At 42.6% G+C, this 17989-nt stretch overlaps 2 pseudogenes; one reads left to right on the top strand and one right to left on the bottom strand.

Annotated features, from left to right (window-relative positions):
• The first annotated feature begins 6965 nt into the window (after nucleotides 1-6965).
• Nucleotides 6966-9800, top strand: LOC136541393 (uncharacterized; annotated as a pseudogene).
• A 1619-nt stretch (nucleotides 9801-11419) lies between these two features.
• On the bottom strand, nucleotides 11420-15453 carry LOC136545075 (putative wall-associated receptor kinase-like 16; annotated as a pseudogene).
• Nucleotides 15454-17989: the final 2536 nt, after the last annotated feature.

Below are 17989 nucleotides of genomic sequence, written 5' to 3'. Positions count from 1 at the left end.
GGCCCCTGCATGCCCTGTCCTGCACCTTCGTCACCCAGGCGGGGTCATGCCCCTCCTCCAACGTGAAGAAGTCCTGCATACAGACATCATGTGTCCTTTCATTATTTCAAGAACGTCTAATGATTCCATAGTATTGAGCAATGTAGTGTGATGTAGACTCACCCAGAACTCACGCCTGATCCGCTCCTGTACGGTGCCGTACACGGCGTCCATGGCGGAGTTGAAGTGGTCCCACGTCTAGGGAGGCGACTCAACCTGGGCGTGGGTGACCAAACCAGGGTAGTGCAGGCGGATCAGGCCGCCGAGGATCCCATTGCACTGCCGATGATCGCCCCCGGACACAAGTTCCCAGTTCCTACAGGAGTCAGTAAGAAGAATTGTTAGTCCGCAGTTCGGTTTTCAGCATATGAACAAGAAGAGATGCAAAATGAACGGATACTTACTTGTCGCCCTTGGGACGAATCACCGGCCTCCTCTGAAACGGGATCGGCCGCATCGGGAGCTGCGAGGACCGGCGCAAGTACGGTGCCGATGAGGTGCTCGAAGTGGAACCCCCCGCCACCCCCCAGAGGAAGTGTCACCCCCTCCTGTCTGGGGGGCCAGCTGCTGGTCCTCGTCGTCAGTGGTCGTCGTCCGGTCCTCCTCGGGCGGGGGGACGGCAGACGACTGCACCGCCCTCCTTGGACGGCCGCGGGGGCAGCGGGCCGGACGACTCCTCGCCGATGCCGACGCCTCCGCCTCCGCCTCCTGAGTCGTCCTCGCGTAGAGCGAGTTGCAGGTCCGGGTCCGCCTTCCGCCCGGCATTTTGTTGAGTGCCTGCAAATACAAAGAGTAAACCAGTTAGCACAATATAGACAAATATAGAGATGCAAAATGAACGAAACATAACTAGAAAATAATAATAATATAGTATTACATGAATTAGAAATAATCTTCAGGATCGGCAGCGGCCGGATCATAAGTGTCGTCATCACTAACAATATTGTCTAACATGTCCGCCTCATCTCCATCGTTGTCATCAATGGCAACGCCAAACCGTAATCGCTCAAGCAGTGCTAAGTCTTTGGCATTTTGCACCTCTTCTCCATCGTCCTCATCTCCATCGTCCTCATCAATGTCATTGTCTACTTCCATGCCCATCAGTGAAAACATGTCTATGTGAAACATGCCATCTAGCCCCTCGGGTTGATAGAACTCCCCTGTATATGTGTTTGGGTCAAAGTTGTAATCCTCATCGTTTGGGACAGGCACTTTGCCATGCGGTGATACCAACTGCGCAAGGTACCAACCCTCAAGAGTGGGATCTTTTTGGCACGCCCATGGAAGATAATAAACTTGTGTGGCCTGTTGAGCCACAATATAGACATCGTCTCCTTGATAGAGGGAATCTTGTCGAATTTCAACTTGTCCAATCTCAGGGGCTCTTCTCGTGACATTGGGATCGAACCAATGGCATTTGAATACGACTGGCTTATGACCTCCGCGAAGCTCAAAGTTGAGCTCGTATATTTCTTCGACTATGCCGTAGTAGTCGCGGTCATCGGTGCCGGGCGTACGAACTCTAGTATTCGTGGTTTTTCGATTGGGCCGACTGAGCTCATGGCTTCTTGTGTGGAAGCGATAGCCATTCACATCATATACGGTGAATGACTTGACCCTATAGGGGAAGCCTTTGACAACCTGTTTCAACTCTTCATCCATTTCCGCATCCGTGCGTGCCTGTAAGGTGAGGGCGGATAGATCATTACTCGCTCGTAGGAGCAAAGTGGGATGTCACAGATGGAACGATGTAAATTGGATGGTACCTTCTTTTCGAACCATGAAATGAAATCGGGCACACCACCTTTGAGAAGACTATCTTGTTCTTGAGGGGAAGGATCCCTATTTCCTGTCCAGTATGTATTCAGAAATTCCCTGAAAAAGCAAGAGACAAGGGGGTTGGATAGATAGACGATAGTGACGGCATATGTAACAAGCTCATTGAGAACTTACTGCACATAAGGGTTCACTTCGTCAAGGTTCAACAACACATACAACATGATAGTGCGCCACTCATCATTCCGTAAGGTCTTGGTGCTCGAAGCGCTTGCCTTGCCAAGTTGACCTTTAAAAAGGCTGAGATTTGATGACCTCTCATCGGTGTTGTAACGAGGGATTGGATTGTGCACGCTGGGAAGGCTATCCTTATAGTATGATGTTATGAAGTTTAACACCTCCTCAAGAATGAATGCCTCTACCATGGATGCCTCAATTCTGGCTTTATTTCTACACTTTTTCCGAAGAACCTTTAGACATCTCTCGATTGGATAGCACCAACGGGCTTGCACGGGCCCCCCCATTCGTGCCTCGTGAGGCAGGTGCAAAATCAGATGCTGTATTGAGAGGAAGAAGCCGGGTGGGAAGATCGTCTCCATCTTACAGAGCAACACAGGTGCCACTTTCTCTAAGTCATCAATCATGGCCCGAGATAGCTCCTTGGCACAAAGCTGGCGGAAGAAATAGCTCAACTCTGCCAGGACGCGCCACACATGCTCGGGGACGAAACCTCTGGTCATCGCTGGAAGGAGCCGCTCAATCCATATGTGGAAGTCATGACTCTTCATCCCTAACACTCGGCAAGTGGACACGTTCACTCCCCTCCTCAGATTCGCCGCATACCCATCAGGGAACATTAACGACTGAACCCACTGACATACTTTCCTCCTTTGGTCCTATCACATGTGATGATGTCCTGGTTTGTGAACACCATACGTGATGACGTCCTCCAAACGTTTTCAAATTTTTACCACCGCATATGCATGTGATATCACGACATCTCGCCAAGTTTCATGATTTTCGGGATTCGTTTGAATTTTATAGAATTAAATAACCACTCGCACGCAAGTTCGCGACGTTGCCCCGTGAGCACGTTGATCGAAATTTGGAGACAGTTCCTAGATTTAGCATAAAGTGACACTAACAAACAAGAATAACATTTTTGGAATGGATCAAAACTATTATTCGATGCACCTACAGTTCAAACCTACATTTTCCGGAAAATTGCAAGAAAACGAAATAAAGTGAAGAAATATAGCAAACAGCAACGAAATTGTGCCCAAATTTGAACATGTTGTTCATGGTACAAATACAAATCTAAGAAAAAAGTTGGTGGCAAAAAACAAAAAAAATTATTTTGCCGAGTGCCAAGGTTTGACACTCGGCAAAGTGAATATTTTGCCGAGTGCTAGCCCTAGGCACTCGGCAAAGCCAATATTTTGCCGAGTGCTAGCCCTAGGCACTCGGCAAAGCCAATATTTTGCCGAGTGCCAAACAGAAGGCACTCGACAAAGAGGCCAGCGTTGGGTACCGTTATCCCGGGCGCCTCTTTGCCGAGTGCCCAACTTTGCCGAGTGTCTGGCACTGGGCAAAGTTTGACTTTGCCGAGTGCCTTATTTTGCCGAGTGCCAGACACTCGCAAAGCCCTATTTGCTGAGTGCCAAGTTTCGCCGAGTGCGGCACTCGGCAAAGGTGGCCTTTGCCGAGTGCCTGATATTTGGCACTCGGCAAAGATTTAAGCACTGGGCAAAGTCCCGGTTTCCTGTAGTGTCACGACCAAAAACTATTTTTATTTAGATAAAGGAGACAAATTTAGAGGGTGTATAAAAAATAAAACTCAAAATTCAATTTGAGCATCATTTGGCCACAATTGTTGCAAAGTGTGCCCAATAACGTAATTAATCAGTTTGTTCCTCTAAATAATACTTGCAAAAAGGTTTTGAATCGGCACATATAAAAGCAACTTCATTCCTTGCCAACCATATTATTCAACAAATGGATGCATCTTCTATGGACAACAATGATTTATTGACCTTCCCATCTGTTTGTACCCAACATATGACAGCTAGTGAACATCTCTCGGTGGTTTTCGCCCCCCACACCCCCCCCCCCCCCCCCCCCCCCCCCACACACACACACACACACACAATGTGTAAATACAATCGAAGAGAAGGTGTTGACTTATTTCATTCGTACAACAAAACACACAAAGATTATTTCCATTCCAATTTCTTCTTGCTAGATTATCTCTGGCTAAAATAACTCCCTCTTTAGGAACCATAGAAAAATAACCACCAAATTAAAACGATTATTCTCATTATTTATTTATTATTATAGTATGCATGTTACAGTCTATTATTCTCTCCGGTACGCATACGCTAATAAGTATATAAAAAGCACGTACACTATGCACCTGCATGCATGCTTGCAGGAAGGCGTACGGTCGGGCCGCGCGCGCCGCGTTGTGAGGGTTCACGAAGTCCTGCTGCGAGTTCTGCGCCGCGCACGGCGTGACGGCGGCCGTGGCCGCCGCCATGGTCAACGCCAGAGCTAAACACACGACCCTAGTAGACGAGTACTCCATTATATTGCTAGAGACAATTGGACAAAAATGAAGCTTTTGTGCGAGATGGATGCATGATTAGTGGCGAGTGTGGCCAGGTATTTTTATAGTGGTAGTAGCCATGGATTGGAGGCCAGCTTGGCGACTTGTCATGAGTAAAATTTGGTCAAGCATTAAAAACTACGGACATCAATAACTATATTATTAAATTATTTAGTTGAAGACATATCTATAGTATTAAAAAATATTTGCAAGATCCAATAAATTATTAAGAATATATTCTACAAGATATTAGTGATCAAAGATATACATTAAAGACCATGTAGGGTTAAATGTCACAAAAGTATTTTTTTAACCGGAAAGAGTATATCTCAAACTTGTTATATTTTAAGCTATAACTACTAATCCATCCAACTCATAAAGAATATTATTTAGTTTGGTCAAACATTAAAACTTCTTCTACTTTAAGCTAAACTTATCATAAGTAAAATTCGGTCATCAAGCATTAAAAATTATAGACATCAATGACTATATTATTAAATTATTTAGTTTAAAAACATGTAATATATAGTATTAAAAAATATTTGCAAGATCTAATAAATTATTAAGAATATATTTTACAAGATATTAGTGATCAATGATGTACATTAAAGACCATTTAGAGTTAAATGCGACAATATTATTTTTAACCCGAAAGGATAAATCTCAAAACTAGTTTTAAGCTATAACTATTGATCCATCCATCTCATAAGTACTTCTAGTTTCCCTGGGTTAAACACTTTTTAGCTGGACCAATGTAACACCCGACCCGGGCTGAGATCCACTCTACATGTACAATGAACCAAATTAACTCGCTTGCACTTTCGTCCTCGCTTCTCGCAAAAAGATCGATCCGGAGTTAATAGCCTCCAAGGTCCAGGCTTTTAAGCTGGTTCGGCTCTGCTTTAGCTTCTGAGGTGGTACTAATTCGGGCACTACAATGCTTTTTCCGTGATTCTACAGTAACTCACATCTGGCCTGGCCCAACTGGCCCATTTGGATTGGGTCTCACAACCAGGTTCGTAAAAGTTGTATCAACATTCGCGACAACAAATGGGCATACTATAAACATGATCAAGGTAATAAAACTTTGACTTAATAGAAAACTAAGACAACATATATTTTAAAAGGGGTGTAAAACACTCAGACAACACTCAAGAGCTCATCTTTTCTTTTTATATTTTAATTAAAAAAGATAATCCTTTCTTCAAGACCATGTATTTTTTTTAAGATCAAGACCATGTAAATGTTACGCCTGCTCTTGTTGCTTACTAACCATGGTGGACCGAGCCTCGAGTTAGCTATTGGGATAGGAAAAAGTCCATTTTACCTCCCTGAACTATCCTCGAAGTTTAGTTTAACTCCCTAAACTCGAAAACTGGGTAAATCACATCCCTCAATGTTTAAAACCGTTCATTTTACCTCTCTGGCCCAGTTACAGGTGGTTTTCAAATGCGGGTTTGTCTTTTTCTTTTTTATTTATTTCGGCTCAATATTTGAAAAATCATAGTAAATCATAGAAAAATCATAAAATAGAAAATATAATTTTGTTGGACTCCACATGAGTAAATCTACATGGTAAACATATAATATGATATAATTTAATACAAAGTTTTTGTTATAGCTTTAGATCTATGTGTTTCTGTAATTAATTTATAGCTGCAGTTTCTATACTTTAATTGTGGTGAAATTTTTATGGTGGTCTAAATGTTGTATGATTAAATTGTAGTAAAATTTTCATACTCATTTCTATTTTCACACACTTTTAATTATTTTAAAACTATTAAACAAGAATAAAAATAAATAAATCTATAACTCAGTTATACATGATACAATGTGCATGAAATTTTTACTACAGTTCAGTCATATAATAATTAGCCCACCATAAAAATTTCACCACAGTTGGACCATAGAAAGTGTAGCTTTGAATTAATTACAGAAAAATATAGATCTAAAGCTACATCAAAAACTTTGTACTAAAGCATACTATATTGTATATTCACTGTGTAGATCTACTCATGTGGAGTCGAACAAAAATATACTTTTCATTTTATGATTTTTCTATGATTTACTATGATTTTTCAAAAATTCAGCCTAAATAAATAAAAAGGAAAAAGATAAAACTGCCTTGAAAACCAGCTATAGCCGGATCAGGGAGGTAAAATGAAACTATTTTAAAAGTTGAGGGAGGTGGTATCTGGTTTTGGAGTTTAGGGAGAAAAAACTAGACTTCAGGGAGGTAAAATGGACTTTTTCTGTTGGGATATCCTAGCTCCACCAACGGCACTGGGCTTGACCCCTCCTCGTTTTTCCGCAACGAGGCCGGCGCGGCCTGGTAACAGCAATCAAAGTTGGGCCCATGCACAAGCGTCAGCCCATCGGTCCGTTCCTTCTACTAGACCACCCAACTCCAGGAAAAGACAAGGGCCCACTTGCAGCCTCAGCCCCTTCACTCTCTCGTCTCTCCGATCCGGCACGCGGGTCCCCTCGCCGGCGTCACGCGACTCCAGATCCCCAGTTCGGACAGCAGCCACCTGCTCCGCGAGCCATGGCCGGCCGCCGCGAAGGCGAGCGCCAGCCGAGCCTGTGGCCATCCGGGACGGCCGCGGTGGAGGAGGACTCGGGCGCCTTCCCCTCCGCCATCATCCTCTTCACCCTCGTCGGCGCCACCGCCACCACCGCCGCCGTAAGCCTGCTGCTCTGCTCTCCGTGCCCCGCTTCTCCCTTTCATCGGTCCCTCGGCCCGGCGGCCCTGAGGCATCGCTTCTCCCTTCCCTCGATCCCTCGCCCCGGCGGCGTGAACTCGGTGCTTCTCTTTAGTGTGGTTACGCTGAGACAAATTTCTGAAACGATGGTCCCTTTCAACTGTTACTGCTCGTGGATTTCCGTGTGCGAGTGCGATGATGCATTTGCTTGCGGACTTGTAGGTCGGACAACTGCGCCGGACAGTCAGCTGGTTCTACACTCAGGTATAAAAATTTTACGAAAAAAGGTGTCATTTTAGCATTTGCTTTCTGGAGCAGCATTGCCTTGAAGGTGAGTTTTGGGGGCAGATCGGTGAAACCTTTTTTTCCTCCATTGAAGCTTAGTAGGTCGGAACCGTATGTGTTCTGGAAGACATACCTCGTCGTCGACCAATTCGGCGTGGTGAAGCCTGGGAACGGTATCGCCAGAGGATGCGTGAAAGGACCGAGGATCAAAGGGAAAGAGTGGTCAGTGCCCTGCTCGCATACAAGATATTTATTACAAATGCATTTAAACATTTGCACATCGAAAGTGATTCCATTAGCTTATTCACTCTACAGCCCTTAGGTGTGTTGTTATTATTGAGTTGCTTCTTAGAGATGAACATGAAGTTCCGGAAAAACATCAATTTGTATGGATTATTGACTTAGGAAAATGTTAGTATGAAGCAGCCAAGGTCATACATGGTAGCAAGTAATATTTCCTCAACTTTTCTTTTCCCCTTGAGAACTCTAAGCAGATGAAAACTTTGATATGACAATATAAAGAACCATCTCACAAATTGGTGTCACTATGTTAGTCACATTTCATTCATTTTGTTTGCATGCTGATTCGTTTCAACTAATCCTGAGCCAACAGTAGTGATTTCTGTAGGAACGCATACGGCGCATGCAAGATGTATTTAAAAAGGAGAGATGCAAATGTCGGGATTATCGAACTTGGGAAAGCCATAATCCCAACTATTATCAGCATCATCAAAGAGATGACTGGTACTGGAACGCAGAAACTTTTATGCGAATCAAAGGACAAATTTCAGGGCAACGCCCAGGGAAGCTATGAGTTACACTATGTCACATCACTATTCTGTTTTGGGCCTTGACAGGTATGTACTAACAGCCTTTCATGTCAATGAACATTCCTATATATTTGCCAGCTGTATGTGACGATGGCCTAGTTTGTTGTGAACCACTGTCATTCTTGGTCCCCTAATCACCTGTTCTATCTGTGGCAGTCAATATTAGCAAAGAAGCATTGTTACACCACTTACCTTTGAATGTATATAACACAAATTTTGTCACCATTGTACCTTATGATTGCACCTGATTAAAGAAAAGATATCACCCTGCTTTGTGGAGAGAAGAAACAGCTGCTTAGTCTTTCACACACTTTGCGTTTATGTTACCCTGAAATTGACGCTAACATGCCCGACTGCCCGTAGTGATGTTGAGCAACTGATATCATCATAATTGCCCGTAACCAAAGTTTTTCCTCTCCATTCCCCAGGTCAAGGTCAGAGCCATTTTCAGATGCTGAAATCAAGGTGTGCCTTCTACCTGTTCATTTTGTGTCTACTGAATATTTTTCTACCGAAAAGAGTGCAATGTGCTTTGTTTAATTCTGTACAACCTACAGTCAAGTTTTATGTTGAACAGTTCAAAATATAAAAAGCAAACTAAAGTTTACGCTTGAAATTTTGTACTGAACTTCTAAGGAACTCTCTACAATCCTGAAATGGTAACTATGAGCGAAAGGAGGGAGGGGAGATGTTCTATTAATTAAATATATTGTATATGAAAATTGACATTTGCCCATAAGTGTCCTCTGATGTGGTAGAATAAACATATATTTACTCTGTAGTCTATACCAAGGGTAGATAAGTCATGTAAGCAAGGTATGGTTGCACAAAGAGACATTCTCCTGCAAGTTTTCAATCATCCCCTGTTGTGCCCAAGTCTTTAAATTTCAGTGTTCATTAGTGAACTGCAAATTAGGCTTGTATGTATTCTTTGTTATTCTTTCATGTCAGATGGCCAAAGTTTTCAGGCAATTATCTGTACATCTTGCTCACTTGCTTATAATTCATTACAGAATGCTTTCAGGAGAAAAGCAATGGAGTATCATCCAGACCAAAACCAAAGTAATAAAGGTAAATACAGTTTCCTTGTCTCTCCTGTCCCTTATGTAAGGCTAATATGCTCATTGTGTATACATGTGCTCAGAAGCTTCCTCTTTTGACTATGGCAGAGGTTGCTGAGGCAAAATTGAAAGAGGTTATGGATTCTTATGAAGCAATAAAACTAGAACGTCGAAACAGAAGTTGCTGAATGTTCTCACGATTTTCGGGTGCTGGGAGGGACTGTTGTATATACAGCGTTTGATATGGGACAAACTAGATGGTATAAACTATAAGCTCGAAGATGCAGATGCAGACACTGTTGTCCTTGGTAACCCACTTTTTTCTTCAGTAACCCTTTGATAAAACTACAAAGCAGAGTAGTTCCTGCTGGCAGAAGGCAGAACTTCAGCGTGATGCAATTAGTTTCCTGATATTTTCCTTTTTTTATGTATTCATGTTATGGTTCATGGTAGCAAACTCGTATTGGATATCAATGAGATTATACTGGTGCATTTGTTACCGGTTAGCACACACTATTTGTCTCCTGCGATGCTCGACAGCTGATTCGGGCTTGGCTATTTGACTTTGATCAACCTGGCAAGAAATTATTCCAGAGTTCTTGTTCAATCGAGAGTAAATCTTCTCTGTTGAAAAACATAAACAAGAGTATCTTTAGGAAGATAATGTGTTAAAGATGAGGGAACGATAGTAGGTCAATTTAGGCATTATTTATCTTTTCTAGTTCTATCTTTTTCTGGGCAGATAACTGAATGAACACGATAGGAAGAGCCAGGAAGAAGAAACCAAACTTTTGATCACTATCCAGCCAAGCGGAAAACTTGTTGCTACATGCATGTGTGAGTTGAACATTGGTTTCAGAGAACAAATCAAATCCTTCACTCATGATTGCTAAATTCTGCAGAACACCTTAGTTAAATTTGTCTTAGCCATGGCGATGCATTGGAATGGATCACCACGACATGCTGGACTACATTTCACGTCAGTTTTTTTGGTTAGGACAAATAGAAAGTGCAAGTACCCTATTTGTAGAAGCTATGGATTACATCCATGATCCATTCTTGCTATGAAATAACTTCCTTTGTGCCTTACTACACCTGCCTGCCTGCCCTTATTTCTTGTCAAGGGAAGGATTGAACTGCAGCTTCCATGACCATGCATGGACCCTTTAGGATTGCTTTTCCAGCTTCCAGGCAGACTTGCTTTGCCAGGCATCAATCCTAAGCGTTCATTTTCTAGCAGCTGGGACTAGATCAATGTGCCTAGACAGGAGCTCTCTCAGACAAGGGCGCCATCCAAACAGGCCCGAAATCCAACAGGACAAGCTTGGTAGAAGTGTCCATACGACCTGGCATAGCCTGGCCACGGGCCATCTCAATTCTCAGATCCTCCGGACTCCATACGCGATTGCGTTCTGCCCGTGTTCCAGCAAGCTGGTTGCAGTCACAGCAATCAAACATCTGGACCTCAATCAGATCAGATATTCAGACACGAAAGTGCTGGTCTTCGTCTGAAGATGCATGTTTCGAGCTGTGACAGGCTGACAGCAATGTCAATGGAACTCATGTAAGTTCTGGTCCAACAACGATCCATGCTTTGGTATGGCCTTCCATGAGAGTTCCATCACATTCACAGGTTGTGGCATTGATTGTAATCTAATTTCGTCCCTTTTCCCGGCTCCTGTCCAATTACATGCAGTTTTCAGGAGAAGCTATCAGTCTGTCTATGGTAGCTTCAATGCATCACTGACTGGTCAATCACCTGTATGTTCTGCTGCCATCCATATGGATGCCTGCTGTTCCTGAGACATACAACTGGGAAGCTGTAGTCACACTGTTAGTCTAGGGAATCCAGGTGCCCTTGTCCCCCGAGGGGAAGTGGTGAATTAGGAATAATTTAGAACAGCTTATAATTTTTTCACAAGATAAAATCAATCATACTATCTTATTGGTTAAAGCAAAGCATACATAGGTATCATACCATCTTATGGTTACTAATTTGTTCCACAAGACGCACTAGGAAAATATAAACATAGATTCTTTAAAAAAAGAAAATTAGAGACATCCGACCATCAATTTACACTATTGTAATCGCCATTGGTAATAATAGCCACTGTTCTATTATGTTTTTAAAATTAAAATACACATCTCAACATTACAAAAATAGCCTAAAGTGACCCTGGATCAGTGTGACCCAACTTTGACATTAGCTTACCATAGGCTATAGGCGCAGGTAATCAATAAAATAATCTCACCTTCCTTTTGTAATTCCTGGTGATTAACGTCCTGATTCTAGATTCCTGGCAGCCTTCTTCTCGATGCTTAAAATTCCAGTGTTGACAATCTCGGAGCTTGCCAAGGATGACTCTCCAAGCAACAACTCCATCTCCTCAGGGTCTGCTGCTCTTCCCATGGATGTTGCATCACCTTTCTCAACCTATCAAGCCTTTCAGAGACTTCCCTCATCGACGGCCTATTGGCACCAGATATCTCCAAGCACTGCTTTGCTAACTCGGCAATCTCTTCTAGAAACTCCATGTTTTCATCATTCTTGAGTTGATCATCCAGTATCTCCTCCAGCCTGCCCTCCTTTGTCACAGAAATAAACCTCAATGCTAGGCTCTTCTCATCTTCAGGTGCATCAAGGTTAAAGGGCTTCTTGCGTGTGAGCAGCTCAAGGAGAACAACCCCAAAGCTATACATCACTCTTGTCTGTCAAATGGCAGTCTGCATGTACTCCGGGTCAAGGTACCCACAAGTTCCTTGAACAAGTGTGACAAACTGCGATTCATCAGTTGGTGCCAGGATGGAAGCACCGAAGTCTGATACTTTTGCGGTGTAATCACAATCGATGAGGATGTTGGAAGACTTGACATCTCCATGGAGGATTGGTGGGGATGCCCATGAGTGCAGGTAGGCAAGCGCCTCAGCAGACTGATGGGCGATCTGTATGCGAGTTGCCAAGGAAATCTGCCTGCCATGGTTCCCATGTATGAGTTGGAACAATGTGCCATTCGGGACGAACTCATATACCAGCATGGGGACCTGCACTTCGAGGCAGCAGCCGAGTAGCTTAACGATGTTCTGTGGTTGATTGAGAGAGGATTAGCATTTCCTTGCCGAATCTTTCTTGTGCTGCTCGTCAATGGACATACATCTTTTTACAGCCACTTCCATTGCCTTTGAGAAGCCCCTTGTACACAGTTCCATGTCCTCCCTGACCCAGCACTCGTTTCTCATCGAACTTGTCGTGGCTTCTTACAATTCTGCTTCAGAGAATATTTTGAAAGAATACTACTACCTTGTTGTGATTTAATCTCCTCAAACAACATCATACCTCCGTGCTGTTGGAAGTATCTCTGTTTGATGTGCTGCAGCTTTCTCCTTTGTAGGATCAAGTATGCACATGTTATAGTAACGACTAGGACCACTAGTCCAACACTTGAACCTGCATGCAAGATTCACCACACTTATAGATTAGTATGTTTTTTGTTATAAAATTAAAGAAGAAGAATATATAGACAGCGGCTATGAAATCACAACTGTTTGTAGGAAATAGTATAACAACAAATTGTTAAGGGCATGCTTGGACAGTTTGGAGCACAGCTCAAACAGGAGGGAGTGCCTTGCTGCAGGGCAGGGGAGTAGGGGAACCTACCTACGACTGTATCACCCAAGAAGAGGACTTCTGATTTGCCATGCACCTGTCATTCATCATTGTTTTTCCCGGTGGACATAAACATGTATAGCCTCCCTGTATATTTATGCAAGTCTTCGCACCTCTTGCCGCACAATTATTCGTAGTATTACTCTGGCATTCGTCGCTATCTGAAAGGGAATAACAAACTTCATATATATATATAGACCACCGCTTAGAATCATCGCATCGAATTTCATGCTAATTTCTCAGAGAGAGCACAGAAAATGAACCTGGTGCATCCTCCTTCCCTGACAGTAGGGAACTGTGCCGTTGTTTGCATACCAGAACGATGAGGACGACCTATATGTTGTGCTATAGCTAAAGCCTTCGCTTCCATCACTACAGTATATGCCACAGGCAGTGGTGTCGTTGTAGCCTGGATTGAAGTAAGATTTGCAATACACCCATATTAGCTGGGACATCTGCCTCACAGCAGCCAGACCCAGGGGAGCATGAACTCATGTTTCTCGGTTCACCATAGCATTCAGACAAGCAACCTATGCTATACTGCACAATTAGCAGAAATGCACGACACGCGTTAGCCCTGTAGTCTTCTGCTGGTAATTAAAAGGAAACTGAAAGAAACCTAGTCTACTAAATGAAGGTGATCGATCCTTGTGATTTGATAGTAATATATAATATACAGGAGTTCCATGAGAAGCCACAAACCGGCAGAGCTAGTATGAAAAACTCAATGTGTATGTATTGCTTTATACCATCAAAATCATATTCACCTTATTAATCATCGTCACTCACTACTAAAAAAATGATTTTGGGAGACTCTGTTTGATTAACAGAGGGCGGATAAAAAGTAAGCCAATCTCTAAAAATAGCCACCGATTTTCAGAGGCGTACATCTCATTTTGGGAGACAACACCACCTCCAAAAATCCATTAACAGAGGCAAGTATTTTGAAAATAGGAGCTATTTTCATGTTTGACTTCTAGAAGCGCGAGATGTGCACTAATTTTGGGACAGAGGGAGTACATTGCAACAAGGCCATATGTACCCAATGTTAACTGGCTACAGAGTCGTATGCACTTGAGAAGTGAGTTATGTGCACCTCAATGCAAGGTTTTGACACAGTATACAGTTTAGCAACGAGCCAGGCTGAGGGAAGCTAATAGTATTGCCACTAGTTTAGCACAGGAAACTAAAGACAAGAGTTGGCTATAGATATCGTGCCAAATTAAGTATGGTAGTTCTACCAATTAATCCCCAGCCCAAAAAAAATACTAATGGCAGTGAGCCAGTGACACCAACAGCTAGCAAGAAATGAAACAATGCCCAACCATTACTGATTCATACCTTGCTTGGCCCCTGGACGCGGAGGCGGGCGGCCTCGCCGCAGGCAGCCGGCGCCGGAGCAGGGGCCTGCACGCGCAGAGCGGCAAAGGGAGCAACGCCATTTGGGGATTGGTTGTGCCCCCGCGCCTGCCACCCTGCCGGCTACCCCACGCCCCGCCGATCGGCCGAGCCGCCGGTCACGTGCCCGTGACTGGCCCCGTCCCCACTCGCCTTCGCCTGTGCCTGCGCCTGCGACCGGTGGCCGTGGCCTGCCTCTTGCCGTCGTGCACGGATACGCCGCCGCTTCCCGGAAGGGGGGCAAGGGGCGCACGGTCGACGGACGACGACAGAACAAGGGAGGATGGAGGAAGCCGGCTCCGCCGCTCCGGCGGCTGGTGGTGGCGCGGATCGGTGATTGTGGCGGCTGGCGTGGGGGGCCGGCGGAGGACGGGAACGGGAGGTCGGTCATCGGGACTTCGGGACTAAGGATGGCAACGGGGACCCGATACCCGATACCCGACGGGTATTTGATCCATTAGGGGACGGGGATGGGATCATATCTTTACCCGCGGGGATCTAAATGGGCAAGAATCCATACCCGACGGGTATAGCGGGTACGGGAACGTTCCCTGTTTACCCGTCCCCGTTACCCGTTGGGGAACCCGACTATTTGAGCTGTCATGCGAGTATTAGGCCCAAAGAAGCTCAACATAGATATTTTGGTCCAAATCTGAACAGTCATATATATAATTTGTGTATTCTAGGAACCCTCGTTCAATTTTTCCTCATCATCTCTGCCAGCAGCACAAGCATGCCTGTCTCACAAGCGCTCGTGCCCCTTGCTTCCTCAGTTTGGTCTCTCTACCACCTTTGCTCGTCCTCCTCGCAACCTCGCTCCTTCTCCTCGGCATCTCCGAGACTCCGACACTTATACCCGGGTGAAGAAGAAACGTCTCCGATTGCAAAGCTGCGACCCCAGGTGTCCTTGTTTATCGGGTATGCAGTACCCGTCGGGTATCTGTTACCCGACCGATACCCGACGGGTACGGGGATGGGCAAGAATCTATACCCGAGACAGTTAATGGGGATGGGGACGGGATGAATTCTCCGTAGCGGGGAAGAGAACGTTCCGGCGATACCCGACGGGTATATACCCGTTGCCATCCTTATTCGGGACTGGCCATTTGTGGGGGTAGGGGCCTAACATTTGGGCCACGACTTGGGTCTAGGTCCTAGAGCCTTAGGCCCAGGTCCGTCCCTCGGAACTGGAGCAGAGCTAGAGCCGGTGATAAAAACGGATAGGATAATATCACCAATATTATATTTATTTTTATATTTCTGATTGGATTCGAATTCGAATATGGACAGTGTCAGCTATATCGGATAGGATACGATTGGATGTCAACATCATAAGTACTCGAATACGGATACGGTATCGGATATCGAATATACGGACTCGGATACGGACAGATCTGAACCCCCTCTCAACAGATTCGGTCTCGAATATGATCAGAAAATATCCGTACCGTTTTCATCCCTAGCTAGAGCAAAATAAGGAGAAAGCGATATTTTATTACTATCTAGCTACTATATAATAGTGGAAAGAATTTTTAAGGTTCATCTTTGATTTTTTATTTTTTTTTTGTTTAGGCGATATGACCGCACCCCCAGTGGATAATATGGATCCACACATGGAAAAGGCCCCACTAGACTGAACAGAAGGATAGGTTCGATCTCGTTTCAAAATTGTTCCTATTGCACTTTTTTCAAAGTCCAAATTGGCTGACTTTGAATGAACCTGAATTTCTTTATTGGCATGTTAAACTCGGTTTAAAGTTAGATCTTAAACAACACAAAAAGTCAATAATAACAAGAAGTATATATTTCAATGAATTCCAAAAAAAAAAATCAGTTGGCTCGTTGTACACCTCTGACCTCTCCCACCTATCTTGTGATTAAATTCAAGTGTTTAAAGTCTGGCTATAGTTAGTTTACACTGAAATTACAATGCTAGATCTTAAAATTGGATGGCCAACAAGTTGAAACTTGACACCCTCTTTAAGAAATGTTATGGTATGTTTACTCCCTTATTATTTCTAAATTTTCTAATCATTAACGTGATAATTACAAAAATATACCTGTTTTTGCTAAACTTAAAAAAACAATTCATTGCCTTCATGTGGTGGAACAACTTTCAGAAATTATCCGCCTGTGAGAAATGATTTTATGTATATCGGCGCAGACACTTGTGTCCCGTGAGGAGAATAACCTAGAGACATATTTTAGTTGAGGATGTGTCAGCATTTGGAGGTAGCCGTAGAAGTTCACGCCGCTTCAAAATATGATTTTTTTTAATGAAAATTATTCTATGGGAAAATGATTTTACCAAATAAATGATTTTTAATGAAGATCATAGGAATCATTTTCCTAGATAAAGACTTTCTAAAAGTCATTCTCCCAAATAACGACATTTAAAACTTCTTCCTTAATACTTTTTTTTATCTAAAAAAGAACCCAAAAACCTCTAAAAGTTGTAATATTTTTAAATAGATGTTAAAAATTGAACACGGACTATTTTGCTTTTACATGGCATCATAGGTTTTGCAAATTTGTAATGTTTTTTCCCAAAATAGAAAATATTATATTTGATTTTTGGTTAAACTGTTTAACCCGAAATGTATTTCACAAAATAAAAAAGTTCATCTAAATTTATGGTTCAGAATTAGTATTTTTTCATTAATTACTTAGCTTACGTGCTCAAGTGAAATCCAAACTTTATGAAAAAAAAATGCATGCAAAAGACATTAAAATATAATTTTAAGCATGCACTTTGTTAAGAATTTTCACTTGAGCACATATGCTACGGTTAAATGAAAAAGTATTGATTTGAAGACGATGAATTTAGATAGGATTTTTTGTATTTTGGGATTAAACAACTTAACTACAAAGTAAAATATATTTATTTATAAAAAAGCAAAACCTATGACGCTAGACGATATAAGTAAAATGGGTCATACTTGATTTTAAGATCTATTTAAAAATTATATTAATTTTAGATTTCTCGTATCCTTCGTTTTAGATCAACAAAATTATTAAGGAAAGCAACACAAAAACTAAATGTCTTTCTTTGTGAGAACTACTTTCAGAAAATTCATTTTCTAGGAAAACAATTTCTTAAATTTTTAGATCACCTGAAAAAAGCATTTCCCAATAGAGCAATCATTAAAGAAATTATACTTTAAGTAAGATCATTTTTCCGATAAATGATTGTAATTCTAAAATTCGTTTTCCCTGAGAACGATTTTTTAAAGTCATTTTACTATAAGATAAAAAATATTAATTTTGGAATTTAACTTATACAAGCTATATTTATATATTTTCATAAAAAAGTGCTTTAAATAAAAATTCTTCTTTAACGTTCTGCCTTTTGTAATAACACAGTATTAAGATAGTACACGTAGATTCCATTTCACCGACTCCTCAGGGAAATATAACTACCATCTTGTGTTCGTCTTGTTTTATTACCCGGCGTGTCTGTGTGTAAACTTCCAAGAATATATTGTACATTTGTGGCTAACGAAGGTTGTGTGACTTGTATACCCTTTCCCGCCAGGGTATAAAATACCAATTTGACATCTATTTGTCTAGCATAGGGTACATCATTGCGAGTGAGTACGTTGAATCATGTAACGACGTCAAATATATCG

This window comes from Miscanthus floridulus, chromosome 3 (genome assembly GCF_019320115.1).
Source record: "Miscanthus floridulus cultivar M001 chromosome 3, ASM1932011v1, whole genome shotgun sequence".
Classification (NCBI taxonomy): domain Eukaryota; kingdom Viridiplantae; phylum Streptophyta; class Magnoliopsida; order Poales; family Poaceae; genus Miscanthus; species Miscanthus floridulus.
Note: the sequence above shows the minus strand (reverse complement) of the source record. Positions and strands in the feature narration are given on the sequence as shown.